This window comes from Rutidosis leptorrhynchoides, chromosome 2 (assembly GCF_046630445.1).
Source record: "Rutidosis leptorrhynchoides isolate AG116_Rl617_1_P2 chromosome 2, CSIRO_AGI_Rlap_v1, whole genome shotgun sequence".
Taxonomy (NCBI): Eukaryota; Viridiplantae; Streptophyta; class Magnoliopsida; order Asterales; family Asteraceae; genus Rutidosis; species Rutidosis leptorrhynchoides.
In genome coordinates, this window is record NC_092334.1 from 200,576,151 (window position 1) to 200,581,437 (window position 5,287).

Sequence of the window (5,287 nt, forward strand, 5' to 3'; positions counted from 1 at the left end):
GAATGATAACCTACTGTAAGAAACAAAGATTTCTTGAGATTGAATGATCACCTTACAAGATTGGAAGTGAGCTAGCAAACTTGAAAGTATTCTTGATTTTATGAAACTAGAACTTGTAGAATATATGAAGAACACTTAGAACTTGAAGATAGAACTTGAGAGATATCAATTATATGAAGAAAATTGAAGAATGAAAGTTTTTGTAGGTGTTTTTGGTCGTTGGTGTATGGATTAGATATAAAGGATATGTAATTTTGTTTTCATGTAAATAAGTCATGAATGATTACTCATATTTTTTGTAATTTTATGAGATATTTCATGCTAGTTGCCAAATGATGGTTCCCACATGTGTTAGGTGACTCATATGGGCTGCTAAGAGCTGATCATTGGAGTATATATACCAATAGTACATACATCTAAAAGCTGTGTATTGTACGAGTACGAATACGGGTGCATACGAGTAGAATTGTTGATGAAACTGAACGAGGATGTAATTGTAAGCATTTTTGTTAAGTAGAAGTATTTTGATATGTGTATTGAAGTCTTTCAAAAGTGTATAAATACATATTAAAACACTACATGTATATACATTTTAACTGAGTCGTTAAGTCATCGTTAGTTGTTACATGTAAGTGTTGTTTTGAAACCTTTAGGTTAACGATCTTGTTAAATGTTGTTAACCCAATGTTTATAATATCAAATGAGATTTTAAATTATTATATTATCATGATATTATCATGTATGAATATCTCTTAATATGATATATATACATTAAATGTCTTTACAACGATAATCGTTACATATATGTCTCGTTTAAAAATCATTAAGTTAGTAGTCTTGTTTTTACATATGTAGTTCATTGTTAATATACTTAATGATATGTTTACTTATCATAGTATCATGTTAACTATATATATATCCATATATATGTCATCATATAGTTTTTACAAGTTTTAACGTTCGTGAATCACCGGTCAACTTGGGTGGTCAATTGTCTATATGAAACATATTTCAATTAATCAAGTCTTAACAAGTTTGATTGCTTAACATGTTGGAAACATTTAATCATGTAAATATCAATCTCAATTAATATATATAAACATGGAAAAGTTCGGGTCACTACAGCCGGAATGTTTGATTTTTGATCGGAATTCAAATTGGCAGCGTAACGAGGAAGCTTGATGCAAGAAAGTGGAAGTGAGCTGCAAAATGGGCTATTTATAGGGAAGATTGAGGGTCATGGGATGGAGTGATGTGATCATGGCTGTACACGTGTAACGCAATCGACGGGTAGCATTTTATTTACGCGCGTGGATGCCAGTTGGGTATGATTACATATACGCGCGTGGTTGGCACGCGCCTGCCACACTGCCACTTTATGTCATGTCAGCCGAATAGGCTTCTGCGATTGTGACAGGCATTTATGGCATCGAGACGCACGCGGAATATTAAAGGCTAGCCGTTGTCTTGTTTTTTTTTTCGCTTAATAGTTTGATATCATACGCCTCGCGCCATATAACATCAAACTGGGGGAACATAATGATACCGCAACCCGCAGGCGCACCATATATGTATGCGGGCAATCATTATTGTGCGTATGCGTGTTCTTATATGCGGTATGCGGCGTGCGATTGCCTTTGTTTCCGGTACGGCGGTTGCTTAGCTGTCAAGTAAATATCTTTTCCATAATTATATCCATGATTCGGGGGAGTCAGTTATGGATGAGATTATCATGATCTGGGACGGTTCTAGAATTAGGGTTTGCCTATAAATACAAACCCTAATCATCATTCAACGGAGACGGCACATTACGTAACCATCACATACGATACACATTACGTAAAACAACATCATTCAGCATCTTTTCAAGGTTAACAGGTTAGTCTTTTGTAAGCTAGTACCTACGACCTTATTTGGGGCCTCTTGATCGACGACCGTTATCAGAGGTGGACTTAATCACTTGGCCACCCCGCCGACATCATCATGTCGGCCAGGGTTATTCACGGTAGCCGGACCGGAGAGCCACGTTCTAAGATCCTTAAACCCCTCTTTATGTATTGAGCAGACATATTAAACCCCACGGTTAAAATATGCATGATCAGTCTCGAAGTTGTTTCAAAATTAAGTGAAGTACTCGATGATGTAATTATGTGCTCTTAATTTGTGGGCTGAATGTTTTTAGGTTAATAATGGCTTTTAGCAATTAATTTAGGTTTTCAATTTTAAACATAATTTGAATTGGTAGTGAAACTTGAAATTGATAATTCAATGGTATAGATTTGATTTGTACCCGTATGTGGGTGTAGTTAATTTGAATCAAATATGAGGAAATCTTTTTGATTTTATAATGATATATCCAAAATTATTTTTATTTCATCCAACAAAATTTATGTATTAGCAGACTGTACAGTACAATAGATTAATGCGTGATTTTGGTGGATGAAGTAAAATTGATTTTGGATATATCACCACCCGTTTGTTATATGTTGCAGGAAGTTATACTCCATAATTTAATTGGGAAGAAGATGAAGATGAAAAAAGATTAAATTTGTTAAATTTTTTTTGAAAAAGATTATATGTTTGCGCCATTGGTCCCTTATTTTTAATGAAGAAAAGAGTAAAAAGACGATTTTACCCTCACATGCAATGCACATGTCAAGGGTTAACGGTCAATTTAGACGAAAGTTAGACGGAGGGACTCGGATTGCCAAATTTTGCAATTTTAAGGACTCGAAAGTCCAAAAAAAAAACTTGAGGGACTCGGATTGCAATTTCGTGTATAAATGAAGGACCAACGGAGAAAAAAGTCTAATCAAAATCATCTCAAACCTAATATGATTAGCAGTAAAAAAAAACATAATTTAATACGGATCCCTTTTTTTATTTTGTCATCTCCTATGTAAACCATAATAACAAACAATTAAAAACCCAAGTCACAAAAAATAATTATATTTGTTTTGCGATTGATGGTAGGGTTTAAAATCAGAGTGGATCTCGTCGTGAAACAATAATTATATGGTGTGGATATCTCTCGAAACCCGAGTAGTAGTGGTTTCCGTCGAATTTATGTTCGGATGAAGTGTGTCGATGATGTGCGGCGAGTGGTGGTGGCGGCGGCACAACCCAAATGTAACCTTGACGGTGGAGACGGTTGTTCTAGCCGTCAGATCTAACCGATTAGTGGTTGCAATCGTCGGATCTAAACGATCGCTACTAGCTCGCCGTCGCCGGGTGTGTAGTGGTGGATTATGGTGGATATGAGGATGATAGCGATGATGTTGTTTCAGGAAAAAGATAAATCGATGGTGGTTATGGCAGATCTGGTAACCCAATATTCTCAAGATCTTGTTTGTACAAAACTGTGAGTCAAAGAAAGCCTCTCACATTTCGATTTTTTTTTCTATAGTTTTGTTGATGTTTCAAAACAAGATTGAGGGGTGCGTGCTTCGATACTGACAATTGTATGCGACTACAATGGTTATTGACTACACATCGAATGATAATTTTATGCGATTACGATAGTTAAACAGTAGCATTAGTACACATTTACAAAAGGAACTTATATGGAGGTTTATATTTACACTCTATACGGTATTGTTTAAAGGTAACAAAGTTCCTAGGTGACAGATTACTATCAAAACTGTACAAAGGTTTTTTGGTTACTTCCGAATCACGCCTTTGTTATGTTTGACTTTTTTAAAGCTATCTTCCACGATTCTAAAATAACGTTGCACTCCATATTTAGCAAAATAAGGTGAATGTCGTATATTCTAATTTGTAGATAAAAACATTACCATGAAACAGGTGATGGATCGGGATCTCTTGTACTGTACAAAATCATGGTACCCGATAGAACAATCATGAACCTGCAAATAATAGAAATAATCGTGCTAGCACTTTGGCCGGACCAACCTACATAACGGGAAAAAATGAGTTCCAACATAGTTGATAAGTCAAAATAAACCTTCCATGTTTGCAAGATGCAATAGATATATATACCTTGAACATGGTTGCACTAGCGAGAATTGTGAAAGATGTAAACATGGCATAATAAATCGGTGAAACAACTGCGGTGTTGAACGTGTCCAAAGCCTGGTCAAAATTCATAATGACATGATTTCATAACACATTAGACAATACTAGGGCCCACGTGGTGGGCCCGATGGGCAAACGAATACTCAAAATGAAAATGAAGGAAGCAATATTATAGGTACCAACCTTATTTAAGTAATTCAATTGGATGATTATACATGTAACTGCTACCGTTACAAATATCTACGTTTGGTATCGTGCCACCTGGCTAGAACCCTCTAATGTAAGTTTTATAGAAATACCTACAACTTTTACACTCATAACCTGTAAAATATTAAAAAAAATAATTCAGTTGCGCGTATAGTCAAACAATGTAAACGTTGATACTAACGATACATATACATAAACAGCTAAAAAACACTAACTGTTAATGAACCATTTATCGAACATACACCGATATACACCATCATATTAGTCAACCCATATAAGGGTTCATAGTACAACATCAATACTAATACCACAGCTATTGCAGTAGCTATATACAAAAGAAACGTTGAGACACAAACCCCGTAAAATCCAGAATTAGTGTACGTTATACTATATAAACAATAAAAATTAAAATCAAGAAATGAGTAATGAGTGTGATAAATCAAGCTAACCTGGTTGTGTTGCTAAATCCCATATTTTTCAACTGAAATTACGCTATGTTCACTAGGTGCATGAACCACAATTATGGGTGAACCAACTATACACAGTACAGAACCAAGTATTCCCATTTTTCTCAGTTTCTCATTGAGTAAGGAATGTGCCAGGACATTAAAGTCTTTTAAAATAGACAAAAGATCACTTAATACACTCACCAACTAATTTTTTTTAATAAAATCTCACCTTACAATGATACTTAATGCGCCAAGTGGAGTCACGAGCATCGCTGGAGCGTAAATGTATGCTAAATAATTCGCAAATTCGCCGATAACCATTGCCATTTACCAAAAAAAAATACATTTATTTCAGATGAACAAAACAATACAAAGAATTACAGCATTTTCTTAATAGTAAATGAAAGATAAAATTAATATCAATTCAAACAATTACTGAAATGACAATACTTACTTGTAAACATGCCAATCCACCATAGTGGCTCTAACAACCACAACTAAGAATAGCACACTGAAAATCAGAGAAATTGAAACAATAAAAGAACTGATCTCATGTGAAGATATGAAAGCCCAGTAGCCCACTATAAAACAATTTC

The 5,287-nt window shown here is 34.8% G+C and overlaps 1 pseudogene; it reads right to left on the reverse strand.

Moving 5' to 3' along the window:
- Nucleotides 1-3,790: 3,790 nt before the first annotated feature.
- LOC139888514 (probable magnesium transporter NIPA6) lies at nt 3,791-5,018 on the reverse strand (annotated as a pseudogene).
- Between the last annotated feature and the right edge of the window lie 269 nt (nt 5,019-5,287).